A 13,399-nucleotide genomic window follows, 5' to 3' on the forward strand; every position below is an offset into this window, starting at 1 on the left:
TTTTTAATTGCTGTAACAGTTGCAGTTCAAGTTAAAAGCCTTTAGCACCATCTGTTCAATTCATATACAGTAGAACCTCGATAACAAGTCAACCTTGATAACAAGGGTTATTTTCAAATCCCCTTGGAATTATTTTACCCCTAATCATATGTTATTGCAAACCTCGATAAGAAGTCAACCTTATGATAACAAGTCTTATTTTATAATCCTTATAAGTCTTGTTATCAAGGTTCTACTGTAAATTATAGCCAATACCATAGATAAAACATACTCCCTTAAGACTTGTGCTGCTTAGTTTAGTCTATGCCTATACACATATAATTCAAAGTCAAAATAATCCAATTATGATGAAATTTGTTACAAACGTGTAAAACAACGTTTGTTGTAGCGTTCCGTTAGCATAATCGGACTATGAGCAGAGGTAAAAATGCTGGGGTTTCCTCATGTTTGACCTTATAAAAACTTCAAACATCTTTGTAAATAATTCATTAATGTTAAACAAAAATTTATCAAAAAACATGAAAATAACTTGTTATTTTGAAGTAGATTATTAGGTAAACTTGTTGGTTCTATTTTGGCTTGTTTGTGGATATTTGACTTTAATTTTAATTTTTTGTACAATTCAATACCAATCTAAGTACATTTTACCGAGAACACACTTTACCTTCCCTGTATCTTATAACGCTATATCAGCAAACATAAATATTTTAAAACAAGAGAACAAATCTTACATTGAAATGGGTGATGAGTATACTACACTTTTCAGTACCTACCGAGCTTACAAGGCAATTAAATATTTTTTAAAGATTTTATTGATGGAAAGACTTATTTCAAATAATTATATTCCCACTTGGTGTGAACAATTTAAGTTTTGTTGACTGATAGGCCTACTATGATTAGTGCACTTTATAATCAAGCTTCAACTTTGTACTTGACTGTGTGGTAATTTATAATAGAATATATATAAAAGATAAATAAAATAAATAATTAAGATGTTTTTGTAAATAATTTAAATTATATATAGTTAACACAAAACGATAAGAGAGTATTTTAGTATTTGTTTTGATAAAAGAAGTAAAATATCAATAGGGTTATCCCAATCGAGAGGGCTCTCAATTAATTATTTAGTTTTTATTATTATATAAAATAGTTTTTCTATCATTTGTGTTCACTTATTTACATTGAGGACAAGAACACAAGAATGCAATACAAGAATACAAGAGTACTTTATTTTACAATTTTTAAGATTGAAAAAGGCATCAATACAATATGTTATCGATTAAAAATCTTTGTTGATTGGAGTAGTTGCAGTAGAAAGATGATTTAACTTGTAACGTAGTCACTCTAGTTGCTGCCAAGACAAATATTCATCAATGCTGTAGAAAGTTCTAAGTAACAGCACCTGTGATGTTCCTTCTTCAGTCTTCTAGAACAGAGAATGTTTACATGTTATTAAAATAAGGAGGCTCGTGTAGGATGAATGAACAATTCTCCTCGGCTAGACTGCAATGTTAAAACTTTAAAGTGTCTATTTGGGTTGAACGGAGCATGTTCTCGAGAAATTAACATTTGCAGACAAACTAATGCTAAAATGCATTGAACATCCACAACATTTTATTCACTTGTATTTAAGTACGAGTTAGATAGCAGTTTTCTAAATTAACATAATTTAATTAAAATGTCCCTTTTGACCAGATTTATTTCTACCTCAAATCATGGTTCTCTAAGTAATTAACAGATCAACTTCACTTTTTTATGAACAAAGACAGCTTATGGTTTACAAAAAATATAACCCATACCTATTTTAAAATCAAGACTAATGCAGGTTTTTTTTTTAGCAATAGCAATGGTTTATCTGTATTAGGCTTAAGCCTAATTTTGATTTTAAATAGTGCCGCAGATGCTTTTATTTATGATCACATTACCTTAATCAAATACCTATATTTGCATGAAATTGGTTAAAGTTTATTTGCCTATTCTACCAATGTTGCTGTCCCGTTATATTTTATCTTCCAACTAAATTAATTCTCAATTTTTTCCCACATTAAAATACTATAATGCAGTGGGCGGTTCCAAGGGGTGGAGGGCTGTAGGAGCAAGAGCCCTCCCCATTAGAATCTGACTCTGGAACCCTCTGGAATTGAGGTCCAAGTGTAAATTTATTTGTTTAAAAACAATTACTAGATATAGCATACTTATCAACTCTTGTGTGTATACAATTTACTTACAGTAGGCCTTGTTTGTAATTATCTAAAACTAACGTACCGGTTACTTGAACTAAGCCAAAGCGAAATGTTAAGGTAGGCCTACTTTGGTATTATCCGGAGGCCAATTATTTTAGAGAGATTTTTTACTGGAGAGTCCAAAAATAACTACATAGGCTACTGTAATAGGAAAAAACCTGCTTTAATTGACTGACTGTCCAAATTTGACATGATTACAATTAGCGGCCTTTGAGTTCTGTCTCCCAGAAAAAAAGGCAGCGATGTTGGCGAGGATTGAGTTGAATGCGTCGCTGCCGCTATACTCCGCCAAGTAGGTATGCAGCACGCTGCGGCGGTCATGATAGGTTGGATTATCATAAATATGTTTATAAAACTTTCCTCGTTTCGTTATGAATTGAACTATACCAAATGAGTCTTACTTTTGCCCGCCAAATACCCCAGATACAGGTGGTAACAAGTGATGAATGCTCCGGTCAATGACCTGGCTAAGTACTTGAGGGGATATGGCGTGCAAAAGTAATTTATGACTCATCTGGTATTGTAAGATTCATAAAGAAATTAGGAAAGTCCTGCAAACAAACATATTTGTGAAAACCAAACCTAACATAAGTAACTGCGCTGTGTAAGGGTGGCCTCCGGATAATACCAAAGTACCCAACTTAACCGCCACAGCACGTGTTAACGAGTCTTTTTGAAAAGCATAAATAACTTAAATAAATAAGTTATTCAAGTTATATCAAGTGAAAACTTCGACTGATAGGCCTACGATAGAAATATTAAACTGAATTTCCATCTGATAGTAAGTTAAGTTAAGTTAGTCCTAGGCTATAAGTAAGGTTCTCTACAGACTTGTAGGCTACCTATCGATTCAATCGCTCTGACAACTGCAAAAATTGCAACTAAGCAGCATCTTAGGAAACGACTTAAGTTAAGTTAAGCTTTCATAACTTTAATGTTCTTAAGAAACCGATTAAATCTTACTGATAATCTTAAAAATGTTTTCAAACTTCATCAAGTCCCTACGTTAACCTTATTAGGTACAATTACTTACCTTACCGCCACTCCTCAGAATCTTCTGATTAATACTTTCAAGGCTTAGAGGTTAATAATCTAAGTTAATCTATTTAATTTTAGTCAATTATCAAATCAAGGAGACAATAACATGAATGGATTTATTAGGTAACTTAATAGCCACGAATACTTAAAGTATTCGTGGTAATAATATATTTCTACCTGTACTTCTCGTGGAAAAAGCAAATCAGTTTGATGCCAGACAAACATACCTAATTGGTCAAATTCTTCCTTTAACCTTACATAGCCCGAAATCTCCTTGGCGTAGGCCTATGACAATTTAAATCTGTTATATGTGTGTTGCACAAGTTTCCATCTCTTTTAAAGTTAATTCCATTTTAAAATCTAATTTACGTGTAGGGCCTATCGTGTACCTGGCCACCTCCAACAACTATAAACTTAAGTCACACAAAAATGACAATGTCAACAATAACAACATAACAACATAACACGTAAACGTAAACAAACATAGGATACGATACGAGACGAGATACGATGATTCCGTCGTCAATTTTCGTCATAGAACCGATTCGACTTCAGTAAGAAAGAAATATCGCAGAGTCACGATAGATCGATTCAATCGTATTCTGTCCGAATATCGTAGTGAACCCTAGGCTATCCTTATACCTATCTTTTGATCTAATAACCATAACTCAATAATCACAATACAATTTCATACGGTTAACCTTTAATACACCCCTTAAGGGTCAACATTAAGTATAATCCATTAACAAGAGATCCAGGACGAGTAATGTAAATTGCTCCTTGCAGACTCTGAGGTAGCAATAGAAGGTAAGAGTGATTATTCAACTCCGTCTGCGAGGTTTAGTGTCGGTGTTAGTGAGGTAGTGTGTCAGTGACCAACTACCCGTATAGTCTGGATGTTTTATGTGCGTGATGCAATCAGGACGCGAGACACCTGCCTCACAATCAGTCAACTAGTAATTAAAGAGAATCGGCTCCAGAACAAAACCTTGTGGTACTCCAAGGTTCGATCGGCGATAAGATTAGATATTCATCACACTTCGACAAGTGCGGGGCCTCTGAACGGTGTCTTTTGAGATAGGAGTTTGTCGCTAGCCTTAATCCGGTTGTATTATGGTATGTTAATTGGACATTTCTTTTGGTTTTGTACACAAACACACACAAATACACTTCCCTTTGGTATTGCTGTACAAATCATAGCATCTCAGTTTAGTCTAGCCTTGTACATAATGTTAGGTGATCTTAGCTATTCTTGCATTTGGAAGTTACAAGGGTAAAAGAGGTTTTATAACCTAATGTATTTATCCATGTTGCAAATCCAATACACCGTAAATAGAGTTACAATATATTTTTGGATACACCACTTATCAAAGAGTTTTTTTTTTTTTAAAGAAAACTAAGTTTAATAATTTTTTTGTTAAAATACCACTTCAATAAACTTTAAATAAAGCGTACTTGTGCACAAACATTTCACCCCAGCCACCGTAGCTTTCCGCCAACCAACCCCTTAGTAGCCCCGTGGGAACCCCGAACTGCGCGGCGGGTCCACAGTTATGTTCGCGATTTGTTCCAGATCGTGTTCCAACACCGTTGCCAATATTTCGTCCTTTGCGGCTACCGAAGGCGGTGACGGTCTCGGGGGTGTGAGCGTGAAGTATCAACTGTGGGGTTGAACGCGGGATTTCACGCGACGTCAACGATATTTCCACCCTCAAAGCCACCGCACTGGCCGCCACGCAGGTGGCCACTTCACACGGGTCTCACATTTTTATGCTGCGAATAAGGCCGTCTACATGCATAATATTTGTATCGCTATAATACCAGGAGCCTGAAATCAAGAAATTCAGTTTGGTGAGACGACACAATACACATTTGCATTAACTAAAAAGAATTATTCATTTTATACATCGGTTGACCACCCAGATTGTTGCACCCTCTATTTTCCATCTATTCTATTCACTAACAAGACTACAGGATCGAGCCACGCGATTTACCACGTGCAGGAAAATGTTTTATCGACCTATGTGATCTCAAGCCAGAAATTTTAACTTTTGTCATGATAAAATTTAAAATTGACAATAATTTCTTTCTGACATGCCGAATCGAACGTGTGTAACGGCGTTTAAGGTTTCACTAAGAAGCTTATTTTAAAATGTAAGATTCGTGCGTATATTAACAACTTTATTAATATAATCTCGACAAAATCTGTCCATGTGTAATTAATCCCCTGCCGGTCAACCTGCGCACCGTTTGACGCACGAATATATAAATCAGCGACAAATTTGTCTTGGTTAATTTCAACAATGAGGTGTAACGTGACGAATAAATCAGCGACAAATTTGTCTTGGGTAATTTCAACAATGAGGTGTAACGTGATATAGTCCAGGCGCTAAACGGGTTGAGTATGCACTGAAAGTCTGACAAAATTTGACTTTTGATTATTGTTGGGGACATCTAGTAGATGAACAAAATCGATGATGTCGCATTTCTAGGGTGGTCACAACTCGGGGGGGAGGGGGGGAAGTTGCGCGGGTCATCGGTTTACGTTTCCGCGTCTAACTCACAAACGGTTAATGATAGAAAGGTGAATTAAGCGTCTATCTACGCCTAAATATATTGTCTTTTAAAAAGGTTATTACAACCTTTCTTCTATCTCTTATACTTTAGGCGCTAATCAACATTTATTGCAAAAAATAAAATTTAAACATACTTAAAAATGAAATATCGGAAATATTGCGCTTGTTTAGGGCATGTTAAAACTATTTATGGTTAGAAAAACTAACAAGTAGTACAACAACACCAAGTTTAAAGAAATCCGTGCAAAAACAACAGAGCTACGTTGATTTCAGTAAGAGTAAACGTGGAAAATTCGTAGTAGTACCGAGGCGCGCATGGACGGTACGTAGCCCACAGTCGATATAGGTTTGATGTTGTATGTAACTATGGGAAAGCTGAATTTTTCTATGCTGTTAGACCATGTTGAGGTGAGCATTTTCCCAAAAGTCCCCACTCCTACCCCTTTGTGTTTTCCTCTACCCCCCCCCCTTTTAGATAAATTTACAGTCTCTTAGAAATTAAGCTATAACTTTAAAACGGGTAAGGATAATAACGCAATCTTTTATTAATCATTTTGCGTTACGATATTCTACAAAAGGTGTTTACCATGGTATCCTAAATATTCATAGTTAAAAAATATCATAAACATAAAAAAATATTGTTTACGGATTAATTTATGAAACTTTTCTTTGTAGATGTTTTATACGAGGTCGCACAACAAAATGTTTGATACAAAATTTGGGGTGCATAGTTTACATTTTAAAATGATACATAGTTATTAACAGTTTGTTTGCATATAGTAGTTATAGATAGTACAGTATATTGATTTTACAGGACTCAGGCTTTTTTGTGCACCGCAACAATGAAAAAAAATACGTATATTATGGTTTTTGTATTTGAATTTGCCGCTTTATATAGATTATATTAACGTTATGTAGCTCATTCAGTACATATACAGACTGTAGTGGATACATATGAATGAATATCGTGCATTTGCTGCTGTACGCCAGAGTCTCATTTTATTATACAGGGTGTCTCACCTAAAGTGAACCAATAGATAACTTTTTTATTATGAGATATAGAGTTAACTTCTTATGGGACACTACCCTTTATTTTAAGATTTTTTTTTAGTGGTTTCGAATTTTAAAAATATGTTCGCCATTTTCCAATATGGCTGACAACTTTGTTAGTCCTATGGAATACCATGTATTTTATGATTGTTTTAGAATGTAAACGCACAACTTTTAAACCTTTTTATTCTTGACATTTTTCTCTAAAGCTACTTGTTTAGGAGTTACATCGAAAAAGAAATGGTTTGTGAGTACATCCTGCATCCTCACAGCTCATAAACGTAAGTTTAAGAGCGGAAATACAAAGAATAAACAAGTTTTCAAATCACATCTACATTTAAAAAAACCATAAAATAAATTGTTCCAATATCAAAGTAAGCTAGCATTTTTGAAAATGGTGTCCATTTTTAAAACAACAAAATCAGTATTTTTTAACGTATTTTATATATTTTTTTGAACGAGGACTTATATGTGACTTATTTATTCTTTGCACTTTCTCCCTCAACTTACTCGTTTATGAGCTACAGGATGCCGAATGTACACCACAAGCCTTTCTTTTAGATATGACACGCTGTAACTCCTAAATGGGGTAGGTTTAGAGAAAAAATGTCACGAATAAGAAAATAGCTTTTAAATTGTAAAAGAATACTAAAATACAGCGTATTCCATAAGAAATAACAAAGTTGTTGGCCATATTGGAAAATTGTGGATATATATTTTTTATTCGTAACCATCCCTAAAAACATTTTTTACAATTATTAAAAGGGGTCGTCTAATAAAAAGTTAACACTATATGGAAAATCAAATTTGTATATGATCACTATGTAATCTCAACCGGGATGAAACGTGTACCCTTTTATAGCAGAATCTCCAATTTAAAAAAAGATACGTCAATTTTAGTCTAACAAGTTATATTTAAATGAATATAAGTTTTTTTTTTAATTTTTAAATGGCAAAGATTGGCGGGCACTTGGAAATTATCTTAAAGAGGCGTGGAGTAAAGGGTGGGAATTGATAATGGAGTATAATTATTAAATTAAGGAATTGAGATATCGATACAAAAATTGGAAAAATCTATGTAATTTAAAAAAAATTATAAAATATTGTTTGTTAAGTATCTATCAAAGTAAATTATAAAAGTAACAGGTTTGTTTTATGAATTATTAACTGTTTGTAGGAAAAATTCAGATTCTCAGTAGGCTACATTTAAATTTTATTATTCAATCAATTGTTATCTGATCTTTATTAGTATGTAGTGCTATTTGTGTATGTTCTGTAGTGGAAATCAGTTTATTTTATGAATAATTGTATGTGATTCATGGTATTTTTTTAAATGGTTTTAAAATATTTTAAAATCAGTGTGTCTAACACAAAACAGACGGTCTTTGACCATTGTTCTTTGCATTTAAATAAAAAACACTGTATTGATATTTTATTACAATGAACACATTTTCTTCTTCTTCATCATCTATCTTCTTCATCATTTATTCATCTAATAATTCTTTTTGTAGATTATCGTAACGCAAAATGATTAATAAAAGATTGCGTTATTATCCTTACCCGTTTTAAAGTTATAGCTTAATTTCTAAGAGACTGTAAATTTATCTAAAAGGGGGGGGGGGTAGAGGAAAACACAAAGGGGTAGGAGTGGGGACTTTTGGGAAAATGCTCACCTCAACATGGTCTAACAGCATAGAAAAATTCAGCTTTCCCATAGTTACATACAACATCAAACCTATATCGACTGTGGGCTACGTACCGTCCATGCGCGCCTCGGTACTACTACGAATTTTCCACGTTTACTCTTACTGAAATCAACGTAGCTCTGTTGTTTTTGCACGGATTTCTTTAAACTTGGTGTTGTTGTACTACTTGTTAGTTTTTCTAACCATAAATAGTTTTAACATGCCCTAAACAAGCGCAATATTTCCAATATTTCATTTTTAAGTATTTTTAAATTTTATTTTTTGCAATAAATGTTGATTAGCGCCTAAAGTATAAGAGATAGAAGAAAGGTTGTAATAACCTTTTTAAAATACAATATATTTAGGCGTAGATAAACGCTTAATTCACCTTTCTATCATTAACCGTTTGTGAGTTAGACGCGGAAACGTAAACCGATGACCCGCGCAACTTCCCCCCCTCCCCCCCGAGTTGTGACCACCCTAGAAATGCGACATCATCGATTTTGTTCATCTACTAGATGTCCCCAACAATAATCAAAAGTCAAATTTTGTCAGACTTTCAGTGCATACTCAACCCGTTTAGCGCCTGGACTAATAAGCAAGTTGTCGAAGTTTATCAGCCAGTCGCGCCGAGAAAGACAGTGTTTAGTTCAAAGTGTTTCCCTATAAACATACAATCTCTCCTTGTTGTTGTGTTAACTTGTTTAAACATCTATTCTACCTATGCTATTCTTCGATCGTTGATTCAATCTCTGTGTTATCTATTTTACAATATGAATGTGTACAACATTTCGGATACAACTTCCTCCATGTTTACAAAACACATAATCAAGTAAATTATTTCTAGATTATAAAATCAAATTCCTTATTTATTTCAATGGATTGAGGTTGTTGTCAAACGATATAAGATGCAATGCAAAGCTGCAAACTACAGACTTACAAATTATTAGCGATTTACACTTTACAGGGAGCTGCTTAGCAAAGGGGTGAGGACGAAGAAGACGACCAGTGGTATGCCACTACTGTAGCAACACACCCATAATTGATTCTTGGAACAAAACACAACTTTAAAGTAACACTTTACCGCAGACAAAGGGAAGAGATTCTCTTTGGAATTATTCAACTCTTTGAAAGAATAAAGTAACTGTAACGAAATGTAAACAAACTTAACATAAACAGAGCTAATGTAATGTAACGTGGTCGCCCTGTTTGTTACCAATAATTTTACCTTTATAATCTTCACCTCGAAAACATTTTACGTCCACAGTGAGTACTCGAGAAGATTTCAACGGAAAGGAACTTGATACATTGAACAATGCCAATTTTTCAAATAAATTGGGTTTCCTGTTAATCAATTGCCATTGAAACGAATTTATATTTTTGTTTGAAGACTTCAAAACCAAAACCCCAAACCTCAATGGGGCGTAACCTAAGGAGGTTTTTAAGGAGGGTTTCACGAATGAACCTGTGTTTTCGTTGGGCCAATAATTCATTTTGTGTCAAAATGTGAACATGATAAAGTGTTCATATAATGTGATATCAGCCTAGTCGGCTCATTTTTTTTTTGCTTTCCTTCTCCACAGCAAATCGTCTATCTATATAAGTATAAAAGAGGATGTTGGTTTGATTGTATATTTGTTTGGCAGTGACTCAGACACCGCTGGACCAATGGCCACGAAACTTGTTACATACATGTAGAATTTCATGGTTTATACATCATCAATTTCGTGATAACTTTCAAGGCTTAACCCTGGGACCGTCTTAAAGGTGATATCAGGAATTTTGAAACGAATTTAGTTAGATTTGTTTACTAACAAAACATATGAAAGTAAAATATTATTAAATACTTTTCCCTGAGTTCATCTTTTGATGAAGAGATTTTTTTTATAAGTACGATTGAGATTTGCCAGTATCTTCCTAATCTTCAAATTGTATGTGTGTATATGTGTTTTTACAGTAAATTTAAGACCCACACTATTCCCTTAAGTATTCTTGCCCCGTAGCTAATCACGGGCAGAACAACTAACTAGTACAAAATTAGTATAAACTAGTATAAGTATAAAGTATAATATAGTATAAACTAGTATAAAAACCACTGTCAATAATATTTTTTACATAAGTAAATTAATTGTTTCCTAGCAGATACCGTAGCTAAAGATCAGCCGTTCAATTAGTGTAGGCCTACACAGAACCACTTTGCACCTGCACGGAGCGCGTGCTGCGATTGACGGACAGCACGGGGTAGCGGCTAGCGGTGCTTTGTGGCTTATACTACAATCGTAGCTCATTTCCACACAGCTTGGGTGGCTTAAAGTCTTCATTGTCCGTCTGTCTGTCGATAAAGGTTTGGCTGATTCGAAAAAGGTGTAATTTTCCGCACCTTTGTCGGCGGGATTGTCCACAAATTTGCTGTAATCCCATGTTTGTGGGTTTGGCCGAAGACCGGTAGCTAAACCCTTGCAAGGCTCAGGACAGTACGATCAAGCGTGTCTTCATAGACATCAGTCGTTTCACCATTACTTCGAGACAATTTAAACTGAGAATGAGTTTTAAAACTATTGTGTTGCATCTTTGACGCCGTATTCACTTCACAAGTTAAATATTATCTTGTTTATGCTATGTTGGAAAATTATTAAGTAAGTAATTTTATAATGTGAAATTGCATAGCTTAACTGAATTAGATAAGTTACTGATGTATTCAAAATACTATATCCAGTGTTTGAATTTAGAGAAAAAATCTGTATACTGTACTTACATAATTAAATAAATAATTTAACTAGCGATGATTCTTGAATCTTGCGAAAGGTTTTTTCCTATTTCGATTCATCAGATGGATTAACATGAGATGTTGAAACAAGAAATAGAACCAAATGGAACCAAATACTGTAGATACTTACTTACTCGTCCGCTGTACGAACCAGTCTCTTGGCAGATTTATCCGCCAACATTCACACGTACGATCGTTAACGTGTCAATTTCACCAGAGTCATCTGCATTACAAAATATGTCTGCGTGTACCAATGATTGTTCCCATTTATAACTTTATCGTGAAAAATCGTCTGTTAGATTGTCAATAGTCGTTACAGCCTAGTAAACCAATTATGGAACCAGAATATTCGACCAACTTATCTGCAACGAAACATCTCAAGGTTGTATTTTGATTTAGTGGTCAATTATCATAATAAATCCACTCTTATGTAATTGAAATGTTTGCCGCTACAAATGGTTTGTGATGATTCAATATCGATGACTTATGATCATGTGAGAAGCGATTGGATGGTTTTCGTTGACATATTTCAAGACGGGAACGTTCTACTTCCGTTTTTACCAAACTCACATCAGTAAAAGTCATTGTTATCAGGTGATTTAGAAGGATCTATTTACTAAGTATTGTTATGAGAGTAGTTAGTAAGTATTCCTATTTACTAAGAGGAGCTGTTATGTTTAGTATGTAATGTTACGAAATTGGATATGAGAAAACAGTCAGGAAAGAATGGCAATTTTCTCAAAAATGCTAGTCTTTGCTAACTATTTTCGTCCGTCAGCTAATCACGGTACCTAAAGTTTTATGGTACTGCAATAGTTCAATATTATCTTATATACTAAAAAAGTTTTGCAAAACTTATGACAGCTAGTCAGACCATACTACTGGATCGAATTACACTTGGTTGGTACCAAATGAAAGATATTTACCTGTAGATGTGCAGAATTCCTTTATAAATTAAATTAAGCTCACAAATAAGCACGAAAAATGAATTTGAAATGTTGAAAAAATTAACATGGGTCTTATGGGTTGCCATGGTGATGACGAAATAACAACAAAATATAAACAGAAAATGAAAACAAATGTTAGACATTCCAATCACATGTTTTATTTACAGTGTTGGGTGAAATTAGAGAAGTCTGTACATTGAAAATATTTTTTTGTAGTGTTTTCGATCACGGGGCGACCTCTAGGAACCAATATAAAAATAAAAGTTTCTTATGGAGATTGTTAAGCTTACGACAGACACCCTGACCATATTACTGGACCGATTTACACGCGGTTGGTACCAAATGAAAGGTAATTGTCTGTATATTTGCCCATTTTGCTTCGACTTCAGATATTACTGGACTAAATGTTATAAAAACGGAAATTAAAATATCTATTGACAATTTAAAATGGGTTAAAATGTTTAGTCTATTAAGAGTGCGATCTGGAAATTAAAATATCTATCGACAATTTAAAATGGGGTAGATTTTCTATTAAGAGTAAGATCTGGAGTTATATTGGACCGATTTACATGCAGGTTGTGTTAAATGAAAGGTAATTAACTCAATTTTTTCCCATGTGACTGAAAAGTTTACTATTCCTTTTTAACCGACTTCCCCACTACCAACAAAAGGAGGAGGTTCTCAATTTGTTTGTGGCGATGTTTTTTTTTTTCTATGTATGTTCACCAATTTCTCTGTGATTCTTTTACCGATCAGTGTGGTTCCACCACCAAAATAACCAGGAGAGTTTCTATTTGGTACCTTATACATTATGTTTAAGTATAATATTTGTTTCGGTGAAAAATTCTGAAAACCTTAAATATTCAACATTTATTTTGTTTACATTTGTGCAGATTGTTTACATTTAAGCAAAGAAGGCAATAAATAATAATAACATTCCTACAGCTGTTAGTTGAAACCATTTAAATGAAGCTACAGACAATTCTTCATGAAACAGTTGCTTCATATTGATCAATAAACTATTTCTTGCCATGGAGCCTAAATGAATTACATTTAGAAAAATGCATTTTGTTTTGGTTACTATAAAAAATTT

General features: G+C 33.9%; 1 long non-coding RNA gene across 1 annotated transcript; it reads right to left on the reverse strand.

Moving 5' to 3' along the window:
* Positions 1 to 1,207: 1,207 nt before the first annotated feature.
* LOC128990665 (uncharacterized) lies at positions 1,208 to 3,891 on the reverse strand. Its single transcript, XR_008490551.1, has 2 exons — positions 3,509 to 3,891; positions 1,208 to 1,426 (listed from the first exon to the last, which is right to left on the reverse strand). It is a non-coding gene; the product is annotated as an uncharacterized LOC128990665 (long non-coding RNA).
* Positions 3,892 to 13,399: the final 9,508 nt, after the last annotated feature.

Source organism: Macrosteles quadrilineatus, unplaced genomic scaffold (genome assembly GCF_028750875.1).
Source record: "Macrosteles quadrilineatus isolate MER2022 unplaced genomic scaffold, UCM_ALF_1.0 Scaffold_3__2_contigs__length_128488019, whole genome shotgun sequence".
In the NCBI taxonomy this organism is placed as follows: domain Eukaryota; kingdom Metazoa; phylum Arthropoda; class Insecta; order Hemiptera; family Cicadellidae; genus Macrosteles; species Macrosteles quadrilineatus.